This window comes from Scyliorhinus torazame, chromosome 20 (assembly GCF_047496885.1).
Source record: "Scyliorhinus torazame isolate Kashiwa2021f chromosome 20, sScyTor2.1, whole genome shotgun sequence".
Classification (NCBI taxonomy): Eukaryota; Metazoa; Chordata; class Chondrichthyes; order Carcharhiniformes; family Scyliorhinidae; genus Scyliorhinus; species Scyliorhinus torazame.
Genome location: NC_092726.1, coordinates 69,485,981 through 69,501,174, shown reverse-complemented (window position 1 = coordinate 69,501,174; position 15,194 = coordinate 69,485,981).

Genomic DNA, 15,194 nt, shown 5'->3' with positions numbered 1-15,194 from the left:
GGGTGATCCCTGCATGCGAGCTGGACATTCTGTCACACTGTCCCCATCGACCTGGGTGATCCCTGCATGTGAGCTGGCCATTCTGTCACAATGTCCCCATCCACGTGGGTGATCTCTCCATGCTAGCTGGCCATTCTATCACACTGTCACCATCCAACTGGGGGATCCCTGCATGCGAGCTGGCCATTCTATCACACTGTCCCCATCCACCTGGATGGTCCCTGCATGTGAGCTGGACATTCTATCACTCTGTCCCCATCCACATGGGTGGTCCCTGCATGTGAGCTGGACATTCTATCACACTGTCACCATCCAACTGGGGGATCCCTGCATGCTAGCTGGCCATTCTATCACACTGTCTCCATCCACCTGGGTGATCCATGCATGCGAGATGGCCATTCTATCACACTGTCCCTATCCACCTGGGTGATCTCTCCATGCGAGCGAGCCATTCTATCACACTGTCCCCATCCACCTGGGTGATCCCTGCATGCGAGCTAGCCATTCTATCACACTGCCCCCATCCACCTGGGTGATCCCTGCATGCGAGCTAGCCATTCTATCACACTGCCACCATTCCACCTGGGTGATCCCTGCATGCGAGCTGGCCATTCTCTCACACTGTCCCCATCTACCTGGGTGATCCCTGCATGCCAGCTGGCCATTCTCTCACACTGTCTCCATCCACCTGGGTGATCGCTGCATGCGAGCTGGCCATTCTCTCACACTGTCTCCATCCACCTGGGTGATCTCTCCATGCGAGCTGGCCATTCTGTCAGACTGTCCCCATCCACCAGGGTGATCCCTGTATGCGAGCTGGCCATTCTATCACACTGTCCCCATCCCCCAGGGTGAACCCTGTATGCGATCTGACAATTCTGTCACACTGTCCCCATCCATCTTTGTGATCCCTGCATGCGAGCTGGCAATTCTATCACACTGTCCCCATCCACCTGGGTGACCTCTCCATGCGAACTGGCCATTCTATCACAATGTCCCCATCCACCTGGGTGATCCCTGCATGCGAGCTGGTAGTTCTATCACACTATCCCCATCCACCTGGGTGATCCCTGCATGCGAGCTGGCCATTCTATCACACTGTCTCCATCCAACTGGGTGATCCCTGCATGCGAGCTGGACATTCTGTCACACTGTCCCCATCGACCTGGGTGATCCCTGCATGTGAGCTGGCCATTCTGTCACAATGTCCCCATCCACGTGGGTGATCTCTCCATGCTAGCTGGCCATTCTATCACACTGTCACCATCCAACTGGGGGATCCCTGCATGCGAGCTGGCCATTCTATCACACTGTCCCCATCCACCTGGGTGGTCCCTGCATGTGAGCTGGACATTCTATCACTCTGTCCCCATCCACCTGGGTGGTCCCTGCATGTGAGCTGGACATTCTATCACACTGTCACCATCCAACTGGGGGATCCCTGCATGCGAGCTGGCCATTCTATCACACTGTCCCCATCCAATTGGGTGATCCCTGCATACGAGCTGGACATTCTATCACTCTGTCCCCATCCACCTGGGTGGTCCCTACATGTGAGCTGGCCATTCTATCACACTGTCCCCATCCACCTGGGCGATCCCTGCATGCGAGCTGGCCATTCAATCACACTGTCCCCATCCACCTAGGTGATCTCTCCATGCGAGCTGGCCATTCTATCACACTGACCCATCCACCTGGGAGACCCCTGCCTGCGAGCTGGCCATTCTGTCACACTGTCCTCATCCACCTGGCTGATCCCTGCATGTGAGCTGGCCATTCTATCACACTGTCCCCATCCACCTGGGTGATCACTCCAAGCGAGCTGGCCATTCTGTCACACTGTCCCCATCCATCTGGGGGGTCCCTGCATGAGAGCTGATCATTCTATCACACTGTCCCCATTCACCTGGGTGATCCCTGCATGCGAGCTGGCCATTCTATCACACTCTCCCCATCCACCTGGGTGATCCCTGCATGCGAGCTAGTCATTCTATCACAATGTCCCCATCCACCTGGGGAGTCACTGCATGCGAGCTGGTCATTCTATCACACTGACTTCACCCACCTGGGTGATCCCTGCATGCGAGCTGGTCATTCTATCACACTGTCCCCATCCACCTGGGTGATCCCTTCATGCGAGCTGGCCATTCTATCACACTCTCCCTATCCACCTGGGTGATCCCTGCATGCGAGCTGGCCATTCTATCACAATGTCCCCATCCACCTAGGTGGTCTCTGCATACGAGCTGGGCATTCTGTCACACTGACCCCATCCACCTGTGTGATTCCTGCATGCGAGCTGGTCATTCTATCACACTGTCCCAATCCACCTGGGTGATCCCTGCATGAGAGCTGGCCATTCTATCACACTCTCCCCATCCACCTGGGTGATCCCTGCATGCGAGCTGGTCATTCTCTCACAATGTCCCCATCAACCTGGGGGATCACTGCATGCGAGCTGGCCATTCTATCACACTGTCCCCACCCACGTGCGTGATCCCTGCATGCGAGCTGGTCATTCTATCACACTGTCCACATCCACCTGGGTAATCCCTACATGCGAGCTGGTCATTCTATCACACTATCCACCATCCACCTGGCTGAACCCTGCATGCGAGCTGCCCATTCTATCACAATGTCCCCATCCACCTGGGTGAACTCTCCTTGCGAGCTGGCCATTCAATCACACTGTCCCCATCCACCTGGGTGATGCCTGCATGCGAGCTGGCCATTCTATCACACTTTCCCCATCCACCTGGGTGATCCCTGCGTGCGAGTTGGTCATTATATCACACTATCTCATTCCATCTGGGTGATCTCTCCATGCGAGCTGGCCATTCTATCACACTGTCCCCATCCACCTGGGTGATCCCTGCATGCGTGCTGGCCATTCTATTACACCGACCCCAGCCACCTGGGTGATCCCATCATGCGAGTTGGTCATTCTATCACACTATCCCCATCCACCTTGGTGATCTCTCCATGCGAGCTGTCCATTCTGTCACAGTGTCCCCATCCACCAGGGTGATCCCTGCATGCGACCTGGCCATTCTATCACAATGTCCCCATCCACCTGGGGGATCACTGCATGCGAGCTAGCCATTCTATCACACTCTCCCCATCCACCTGGGTGATCCCTGCATGCGAGCTGGTCATTCTATCACAATGTCCCCATCCACCTGGGGGATCACTGCATGCGAGCTGGCCATTCTATCACACTGTCCTCAACACCTGGGTGATCCCTGCATGCGAACTGGTCATTCTATCACACTGTCCACTTCCACCTGGGTGATCCCTGCATGCGACTGGTCATTCTATCACACTATCCACCATCCACATGGCTGAGCCCTGCATGCGATATGGCCATTCTATCACACTGTCACCATCCACCTGGGTGATCACTGCATGCGAGCTGGCCATTCTATCACAATGTCCCCATCCACCTGGATGGTCTCTGCATGCGAGCTGGGCATTCTGTCACACTGTCCCCATCCACCTGGGTGATCCCTGCATGCGAGCTGCATTCTATCACACTGTCCCAATCCACCTGGGTGATCCCTGCATGAGAGCTGGCCATTCTATCACACTCTCCCCATCCATCTGGGTGATCCCTGCATGCGAGGTGGTCATTCTATCACAATGTCCCCATCAACCTGGGGGATCACTGCATGCGAGCTGGCCATTCTATCACACTGTCCTCACCCACCTGGATGATCCCTGCATGCGAGCTGGTCATTCTATCACACTGTCCACATCCACCTGGGTGATCCCTGCATGCGAGCTGGCCATTCTATCACACTCTCCCCATCCACCTGTGTGATCCCTGCATGCGAGCTGGTCATTCTATCGCAATGTCCCCATCCACCTGGGGGATCACTGCATGCGAGCTGGCAATTCTATCACACTCTCCTCATCCACCTGGGTGATTCCTGCATGCGAGCTGGTCATTCTATCACAATGTCCCCATCCACCTGGGGGATCACTGCATGCGAGCTGGTCATTCTATCACACTGTCCACATCCACCTGGGTGATCCCTGCATGCGACTGGTCATTCTATCACACTATCCACCATCCACATGGCTGAGCCCTGCATGCGATATGGCCATACTATCACACTGTCACCATCCACCTGGGTGATCACTGCATGCGAGCTGGCCATTCTATCACAATGTCCCCATCCACCTGGATGGTCTCTACATGCGAGCTGGGCATTCTGTCACACTGTCCCCATCCACCTGGGTGATCCTCGCATGCGAGCTGGTCATTCTATCACACTGTCCCAATCCACCTGGGTGATCCCTGCATGAGAGCTGGCCATTCTATCACACTCTCCCCATCCACCTGGGTGATCCCTGCATGCGAGGTGGTCATTCTATCACAATGTCCCCATCAACCTGGGGGATCACTGCATGCGAGCTGGCCATTCTATCACACTGTCCTCACCCACCTGGATGATCCCTGCATGCGAGCTATCATTCTATCACACTGTCCACATCCACCTGGGTGATCCCTGCATGCGAGCTGGCCATTCTATCACACTGTCCCCATCCACCTGGGTGATCCCTGCATGCGAGCTAGCCATTTTATCACACTGCCCCCATCCACCTGGGTGATCCCTGCATGCGAGCTAGCCATTCTATCACACTGCCCCCATTCCACCTGGGTGATCCCTGCATGCGAGCTGGCCATTCTCTCACACTGTCCCCATCTACCTGGGTGATCCCTGCATGCCAGCTGGCCATTCTCTCACACTGTCTCCATCCACCTGGGTGATCCCTGCATGCGAGCTGGCCATTCTCTCACACTGTCTCCATCCACCTGGGTGATCTCTCCATGCGAGCTGGCCATTCTGTCAGACTGTCCCCATCCACCAGGGTGATCCCTGTATGCGAGCTGGCCATTCTATCACACTGTCCCCATCCATCTGGGTGATCCCTGCATGCGAGGTGGCCATTCTGTCACACTGCCCCCATCCACCAGGGAGATCCCTGCATGCGAGCTGGCCAATCTATCACACTTTCCCATCCACCTGGGTTATCCCTACATGCGAGCTGGCCATTCTGTCACACTATCCCCATCCACCTGAGGGATCCCTGGATGCGAGCTGGCCATTCTATCACACTGTCCCCATCCCCCAGGGTGAACCCTGTATGCGATCTGACAATTCTGTCACACTGTCCCCATCCATCTTTGTGATCCCTGCATGCGATCTGGCCATTCTATCACACTGTCCCCATCCACCTGGGTGATTTCTCCATGCGAGCTGGCCATTCTATCACACTGTCCCCATCCACCAGGTGATCCCTGCATGAGAGCTGGCCATTGTGTCACACTGTACCCATCCATCTGGGTGATCCCTGCATCCGAGCTGGTCACTCTATCACACTATCCCCATCCACCTGGGTGATACCTGCATGCGAGCTGGCCATTCTATCACACTACCCCCCTCCACATGGGTGACCTCTCCATGCGAACTGGCCATTCTATCACAATGTCCCCATCCACCTGGGTGATCCCTGCATGCGAGCTGGCCATTCTATCACACTGTCTCCATCCACCTGGGTGATCCCTGCATGCGAGCTGGACATTCTGTCACACTGTCCCCATCGACCTGGGTGATCCCTGCATGTGAGCTGGCCATTCTGTCACAATGTCCCCATCCACGTGGGTGATCTCTCCATGCTAGCTGGCCATTCTATCACACTGTCACCATCCAACTGGGGGATCCCTGCATGCGAGCTGGCCATTCTATCACACTGTCCCCATCCACCTGGATGGTCCCTGCATGTGAGCTGGACATTCTATCACTCTGTCCCCATCCACATGGGTGGTCCCTGCATGTGAGCTGGACATTCTATCACACTGTCACCATCCAACTGGGGGATTCCTGCATGCGAGCTGGCCATTCTATCACACTGTCCCCATCCACCTGGGTGATCCCTGCATACGAGCTGGACATTCTATCACTCTGTCCCCATCCACCTGGGTGGTCCCTGCATGTGAGCTGGCCATTCTATCACACTGTCCCCATCCACCTGGGCGATCCCTGCATGCGAGCTGGCCATTAAATCACACTGTCCCCATCCACCTGGGTGATGTCTCCATGCGAGTTGGCCATTCTATCACACTGACCCATCCACCTGGGTGACCCCTGCATGCGAGCTGGCCATTCAGTCACACTGTCCTCATTCACCTGGGTTATCTCTCCATGCGAGTTGGCCATTCTGTCACACTGTCCCCATCCACCTGGGTGAGCCCTGCATGCGAGCTGGCCATTCTGTCACACTGTCCTCATCCACCTGGCAGATCCCTGCATGTGAGCTGGCCATTCTATCACACTGTCCCCATCCACCTGGGTGATCACTCCAAGCGAGCTGGCCATTCTGTCACACTGTCCCCATCCATCTGGGGGATCCCTGCATGAGAGCTGGTCATTCTATCACACTGTCCCCATTCACCTGGGTGATCCCTGCATGCGAGCTGGCCATTCTATCACACTCTCCCCATCCACCTGGGTGATCCCTGCATGCGAGCTGTTCATTCTATCACAATGTCCCCATCCACCTGGGGAATCACTGCATGCGAGCTGTACATTCTATCACACTGACTTCACCCACCTGGGTGATCCCTGCATGCGAGCTGATCATTCTATCACACTGTCCCCATCCACCTGGGTGATCCCTTCATGCGAGATGGCCATTCTATCACACTCTCCCTATCCACCTGGGTGATCCCTGCATGCGAGCTGGCCATTCTATCACAATGTCCCCATCCACCTGGGTGGTCTCTGCATGCGAGCTGGGCATTCTGTCACACTGTCCCCATCCACCGGATGATTCCTGCATGCGAGCTGGTCATTCTATCACACTGTCCCCATCCACCTGGGTGATCCCTGCATGAGAGCTGGCCATTCTATCACTATCTCCCCATCCACCTGGGTGATCCCTGCATGCGAGCTGGTCATTCTATCACACTGTCCACATCCACCTGGGTGATCCCTGCATGCGAGCTGGTCATTCTATCACACGGTCCACATCCACCTGGGTAATCCCTACATGCGAGCTGGTCATTCTATCACACTATCCACCATCCACCTGGCTGAACTCTGCATGCGAGCTGGCCATTCTATCACAATGTCCCCATCCACCTGGGTGAACTCTCCTTGCGAGCTGGCCATTCAATCACACAGTCCCCATCCACCTGGGTGATGCCTGCATGCGAGCTGGCCATTCTATCACACTTTCCCCATCCACCTGGGTGATCCCTGCGTGCGAGTTGGTCATTATATCACACTATCTCATTCCACCTGGGTGATCTCTCCATGCGAGCTGGCCATTCAATCACACTGTCCCCATCCACCTGGGTGATGCCTGCATGCGAGCTGGCCATTCTATCACACTTTCCCCATCCACCTGGGTGATCCCTGCGTGCGAGTTGGTCATTATATCACACTATCTCATTCCACCTGGGTGATCTCTCCATGCGAGCTGGCCATTCTATCACACTGTCCCCATCCACCTGGGTGATCCCTGCATGCGTGCTGGCCATTCTATTACACCGACCCCAGCCACCTGGGTGATCCCATCATGCGAGCTGGTCATTCTATCACACTATCCCCATCCACCTTGGTGATCTCTCCATGCGAGCTGGCCAATTTGTCACAGTGTCCCCATCCACCAGGGTGATCCCTGCATGCGACCTGGCCATTCTATCACACTCTCCCCATCCACCTGGGTGATCCCTGCATGCGAGCTGGTCATTCTATCACAATGTCCCCATCCACCTGGGGGATCACTGCATGCGAGCTGGCCATTCTATCACACTCTCCCCATCCACCTGGGTGATCCCTGCATGCGAGCTGGTCATTCTATCACAATGTCCCCATCCACCTGGGGGATCACTGCATGCGAGCTGGCCATTCTATCACACTGTCCTCAACCACCTGGGTGATCCCTGTATGCGACTGGTCATTCTATCACACTATCCACCATCCACATGGCTGAGCCCTGCATGCGATATGGCCATTCTATCACACTGTCACCGTCCACCTGGGTGATCACTGCATGCGAGCTGGCCATTCTATCACAATGTCCCCATCCACCTGGATGGTCTCTGCATGCGAGCTGGGCATTCTGTCACACTGTCCCCATCCACCTGGGTGATCCCTGCATGAGAGCTGGCCATTCTATCAGACTCTCCCCATCCACCTGGGTGATCCCTGCATGCGAGGTGGTCATTCTATCACAATGTCCCCATCAACCTCGGGGATCACTGCATGCGAGCTGGCCATTCTATCACACTGTCCTCACCCACCTGGATGATCCCTGCAGGCGAGCTGGTCATTCTATCACACTGTCCACATCCACCTGGGTGATCCCTGCATGCGATCTGGTCATTCTATCACACTGTCCACATCCACCTGGGTGATCCCTGCATGCGATCTGGCCATTCTATCACACTGTCCTCATCCACCTGGGTGATCCCTGCATGCGAGGTGGTCATTCTATCACAATGTCCCCATCAACCTGGGGGATCACTGCATGCGAGCTGGCCATTCTATCACACTGTCCTCACCCACCTGGATGATCCCTGCATGCGAGCTGGTCATTCTATCACACTGTCCACATCCACCTGGGTGATCCCTGCATGCGAGCTGGTCATTCTATCACACTGTCCACATCCACCTGGGTGATCCCTGCATGCGAGCTGGTCATTCTATCACACTGTCCACATCCACCTGGGTGATCCCTGCATGCGAGCTGGCCATTCTATCACACTGTCCCCATCCACCTGGGTGATCCCTGCATACGAGCTGGACATTCTATCACTCTGTCCCCATCCACCTGGGTGGTCCCTGCTTGTGAGCTGGCCATTCTATCACACTGTCCCCATCCACCTGGGCGATCCCTGCATGCGAGCTGGCCATTCAATCACACTGTCCCCATCCACCTAGGTGATCTCTCCATGCGAGTTGGCCATTCTATCACACTGACCCATCCACCTGGGTGACCCCTGCATGCGAGCTGGCCATTCTGTCACACTGTCCTCATTCACCTGGGTTATCTCTCCATGCGAGTTGGCCATTCTGTCACACTGTCCCCATCCACCTGGGTGAGCCCTGCATGCGAGCTGGCCATTCTGTCACACTGTCCTCATCCACCTGGCTGATCCCTGCATGTGAGCTGGCCATTCTATCACACTGTCCCCATCCACCTGGGTGATCACTCCAAGCGAGCTGGCCATTCTGTCACACTGTCCCCATCCATCTGGGGGATCCCTGCATGAGAGCTGGTCATTCTATCACACTGTCCCCATTCACCTGGGTGATCCCTGCATGCGAGCTGGCCATTCTATCACACTCTCCCCATCCACCTGGGTGATCCCTGCATGCGAGCTGTTCATTCTATCACAATGTCCCCATCCACCTGGGGAATCACTGCATGCGAGCTGTACATTCTATCACACTGACTTCACCCACCTGGGTGATCCCTGCATGCGAGCTGGTCATTCTATCACACTGTCCCCATCCACCTGGGTGATCCCTTCATGCGAGCTGGCCATTCTATCACACGCTCCGTATCCACCTGGGTGATCCCTGCATGCGAGCTGGCCATTCTATCACAATGTCCCCATCCACCTGGGTGGTCTCTGCATGCGAGCTGGGCATTCTGTCACACTGTCCCCATCCACCTGGGTGATTCCTGCATGCGAGCTGGTCATTCTATCACACTCTCCCTATCCACCTGGGTGATCCCTGCATGCGAGCTGGCCTTTCTATCACAATGTCCCCATCCACCTGGGTGGTCGCTGCATGCGAGCTCGGCATTCTGTCACACTGTCCCCATCCACCTGGGTGATTCCTGCATGCGAGCTGGTCATTCTATCACACTGTCCCCATCCACCTGGGTGATCCCTGCATGAGAGCTGGCCATTCTATCACTATCTCCCCATCCACCTGGGTGATCCCTGTATGCGAGCTGGTCATTCTATCACAATGTCCCCATCAATCTGGGGGATCACTGCATGCGAGCTGGCCATTCTATCACACTGTCCTCACCCACCTGGGTGATCCCTGCATGCGAGCTGGTCATTCTATCACACTGTCCACATCCACCTGGGTGATCCCTGCATGCGAGCTGGTCATTCTATCACACTGTCCACATCTACCTGGGTAATCCCTACATGCGAGCTGGTCATTCTATCACACTATCCACCATCCACCTGGCTGAACCCTGCATGCGAGCTGGCCATTCTATCACAATGTCCCCATCCACCTGGGTGAACTCTCCTTGCGAGCTGGCCATTCAATCACACAGTCCCCATCCACCTGGGTGATGCCTGCATGCGAGCTGGCCATTCTATCACACTTTCCCCATCCACCTGGGTGATCCCTGCGTGCGAGTTGGTCATTATATCACACTATCTCATTCCACCTGGGTGATCTCTCCATGCGAGCTGGCCATTCAATCACACTGTCCCCATCCACCTGGGTGATGCCTGCATGCGAGCTGGCCATTCTATCACACTTTCCCCATCCACCTGGGTGATCCCAGCGTGCGAGTTGGTCATAATATCACACTATCTCATTCCACCTGGGTGATCTCTCCATGCGAGCTTGCCATTCTATCACACTGTCCCCATCCACCTGGGTGATCCCTGCATGCGTGCTGGCCATTCTATTACACCGACCCCAGCCACCTGGGTGATCCCATCATGCGAGTTGGTCATTCTATCACACTATCCCCATCCACCTTGGTGATCTCTCCATGCGAGCTGGCCATTCTGTCACAGTGTCCCCATCCACCAGGGTGATCCCTGCATGCGACCTGGCCATTCTATCACACTCTCCCCATCCACCTGGGTGATCCCTGCATGCGAGCTGGTCATTCTATCACAATGTCCCCATCCACCTGGGGGATCACTGCATGCGAGCTGGCCATTCTATCACACTCTCCCCATCCACCTGGGTGATCCCTGCATGCGAGCTGGTCATTCTATCACAATGTCCCCATCCACCTGGGGGATCACTGCATGCGAGCTGGCCATTCTATCACACTGTCCTCAACCACCTGGGTGATCCCTGCATGCGACTGGTCATTCTATCACACTATCCACCATCCACATGGCTGAGCCCTGCATGCGATATGGCCATTCTATCACACTGTCACCGTCCACCTGGGTGATCACTGCATGCGAGCTGGCCATTCTATCACAATGTCCCCATCCACCTGGATGGTCTCTGCATGCGAGCTGGGCATTCTGTCACACTGTCCCCATCCACCTGGGTGATCCCTGCATGTGAGCTGGCCATTCTATCAGACTCTCCCCATCCACCTGGGTGATCCCTGCATGCGAGGTGGTCATTCTATCACAATGTCCCCATCAACCTCGGGGATCACTGCATGCGAGCTGGCCATTCTATCACACTGTCCTCACCCACCTGGATGATCCCTGCATGCGAGCTGGTCATTCTATCACACTGTCCACATCCACCTGGGTGATCCCTGCATGCGAGCTGGTCATTCTATCACACTGTCCACATCCACCTGGGTGATCCCTGCATGCGAGCTGGCCATTCTGTCACACTGTCCTCATCCACCTGGGTGATCCCTGCATGCGAGGTGGTCATTCTATCACAATGTCCCCATCAACCTGGGGGATCACTGCATGCGAGCTGGCCATTCTATCACACTGTCCTCACCCACCTGGATGATCCCTGCATGCGAGCTGGTCATTCTATCACACTGTCCACATCCACCTGGGTGATCCCTGCATGCGAGCTGGTCATTCTATCACACTGTCCACATCCACCTGGGTGATCCCTGCATGCGAGCTGGTCATTCTATCACACTGTCCACATCCACCTGGGTGATCCCTGCATGCGAGCTGGCCATTCTATCACACTGTCCCCATCCACCTGGGTGATCCCTGCATACGAGCTGGACATTCTATCACTCTGTCCCCATCCATCTGGGTGGTCCCTGCATGTGAGCTGGCCATTCTATCACACTGTCCCCATCCACCTGGGCGATCCCTGCATGCGAGCTGGCCATTCAATCACACTGTCCCCATCCACCTAGGTGATCTCTCCATGCGAGTTGGCCATTCTATCACACTGACCCATCCACCTGGGTGACCCCTGCATGCGAGCTGGCCATTCTGTCACACTGTCCTCATTCACCTGGGTTATCTCTCCATGCGAGTTGGCCATTCTGTCACACTGTCCCCATCCACCTGGGTGAGCCCTGCATGCGAGCTGGCCATTCTGTCACACTGTCCTCATCCACCTGGCTGATCCCTGCATGTGAGCTGGCCATTCTATCACACTGTCCCCATCCACCTGGGTGATCACTCCAAGCGAGCTGGCCATTCTGTCACACTGTCCCCATCCATCTGGGGGATCCCTGCATGAGAGCTGGTCATTCTATCACACTGTCCCCATTCAACTGGGTGATCCCTGCATGCGAGCTGGCCATTCTATCACAATGTCCCCATCCACCTGGGGAATCACTGCATGCGAGCTGTACATTCTATCACACTGACTTCACCCACCTGGGTGATCCCTGCATGCGAGCTGGTCATTCTATCACACTGTCCCCATCCACCTGGGTGATCCCTTCATGCGAGCTGGCCATTCTATCACACTCTACCTCTCCACCTGGGTGATCCCTGCATGCGAGCTGGCCATTCTATCACAATGTCCCCATCCACCTGGGTGGTCTCTGCATGCGAGCTGGGCATTCTGTCACACTGTCCCCATCCACCTGGGTGATTCCTGCATGCGAGCTGGTCATTCTATCACACTGTCCCCATCCACCTGGGTGATCCCTGCATGAGAGCTGGCCATTCTATCACACTCTCCCCATCCACCTGGGTGATCCCTGCATGCGAGCTGGTCATTATATCACAATGTCCCCATCAATCTGGGGGATTACTGCATGCGAGCTGGCCATTCTATCAAACTGTCCTCACCCACCTGGGTGATCCCTGCATGCGAGCTGGTCATTCTATCACACTGTCCACATCCACCTGGGTGATCCCTGCATGCGAGCTGGTCGTTCTATCACACTGTCCACATCCACCTGGGTAATCCCTACATGCGAGCTGGTCATTCTATCACACTATCCACCATCCACCTGGCTGAACCCTGCATGCGAGCTGGCCATTCTATCACAATGTCCCCATCCACCTGGGTGAACTCTCCTTGCGAGCTGGCCATTCAATCACACAGTCCCCATCCACCTGGGTGATGCCTGCATGCGAGCTGGCCATTCTATCACACTTTCCCCATCCACCTGGGTGATCCCTGCGTGCGAGTGGGTCATTATATCACACTATCTCATTCCACCTGGGTGATCTCTCCATGCGAGCTGGCCATTCAATCACACTGTCCCCATCCACCTGGGTGATGCCTGCATGCGAGCTGGCCATTCTATCACACATTCCCCATCCACCTGGGTGATCCCTGCGTGCGAGTTGGTCATTATATCACACTATCTCATTCCACCTGGGTGATCTCTCCATGCGAGCTGGCCATTCTATCACACTGTCCCCATCCACCTGGGTGATCCCTGCATGCGTGCTGGCCATTCTATTACACCGACCCCAGCCACCTGGGTGATCCCATCATGCGAGTTGGTCATTCTATCACACTATCCCCATCCACCTTGGTGATCTCTCCATGCGAGCTGGCCATTCTGTCACAGTGTCCCCATCCACCAGGGTGATCCCTGCATGCGACCTGGCCATTCTATCACACTCTCCCCATCCACCTGGGTGATCCCTGCATGCGAGCTGGTCATTCTATCACAATGTCCCCATCCACCTGGGGGATCACTGCATGCGAGCTGGCCATTCTATCACACTCTCCCCATCCACCTGGGTGATCCCTGCATGCGAGCTGGTCATTCTATCACAATGTCCCCATCCACCTGGGGGATCACTGCATGCGAGCTGGCCATTCTATCACACTGTCCTCAACCACCTGGGTGATCCCTGCATGCGACTGGTCATTCTATCACACTATCCACCATCCACATGGCTGAGCCCTGCATGCGATATGGCCATTCTATCACACTGTCACCGTCCACCTGGGTGATCACTGCATGCGAGCTGGCCATTCTATCACAATGTCCCCATCCACCTGGATGGTCTCTGCATGCGAGCTGGGCATTCTGTCACACTGTCCCCATCCACCTGGGTGATCCCTGCATACGAGCTGGACATTCTATCACTCTGTCCCCATCCATCTGGGTGGTCCCTGCATGTGAGCTGGCCATTCTATCACACTGTCCCCATCCACCTGGGCGATCCCTGCATGCGAGCTGGCCATTCAATCACACTGTCCCCATCCACCTAGGTGATCTCTCCATGCGAGTTGGCCATTCTATCACACTGACCCATCCACCTGGGTGACCCCTGCATGCGAGCTGGCCATTCTGTCACACTGTCCTCATTCACCTGGGTTATCTCTCCATGCGAGTTGGCCATTCTGTCACACTGTCCCCATCCACCTGGGTGAGCCCTGCATGCGAGCTGGCCATTCTGTCACACTGTCCTCATCCACCTGGCTGATCCCTGCATGTGAGCTGGCCATTCTATCACACTGTCCCCATCCACCTGGGTGATCACTCCAAGCGAGCTGGCCATTCTGTCACACTGTCCCCATCCATCTGGGGGATCCCTGCATGAGAGCTGGTCATTCTATCACACTGTCCCCATTCACCTGGGTGATCCCTGCATGCGAGCTGGCCATTCTATCACAATGTCCCCATCCACCTGGGGAATCACTGCATGCGAGCTGTACATTCTATCACACTGACTTCACCCACCTGGGTGATCCCTGCATGCGAGCTGGTCATTCTATCACACTGTCCCCATCCACCTGGGTGATCCCTTCATGCGAGCTGGCCATTCTATCACACTCTACCTCTCCACCTGGGTGATCCCTGCATGCGAGCTGGCCATTCTATCACAATGTCCCCATCCACCTGGGTGGTCTCTGCATGCGAGCTGGGCATTCTGTCACACTGTCCCCATCCACCTGGGTGATTCCTGCATGCGAGCTGTTCATTCTATCACACTGTCCCCATCCACCTGGGTGATCCCTGCATGAGAGCTGGCCATTCTATCACACTCTCCCCATCCACCTGGGTGATCCCTGCATGCGAGCTGGTCATTATATCACAATGTC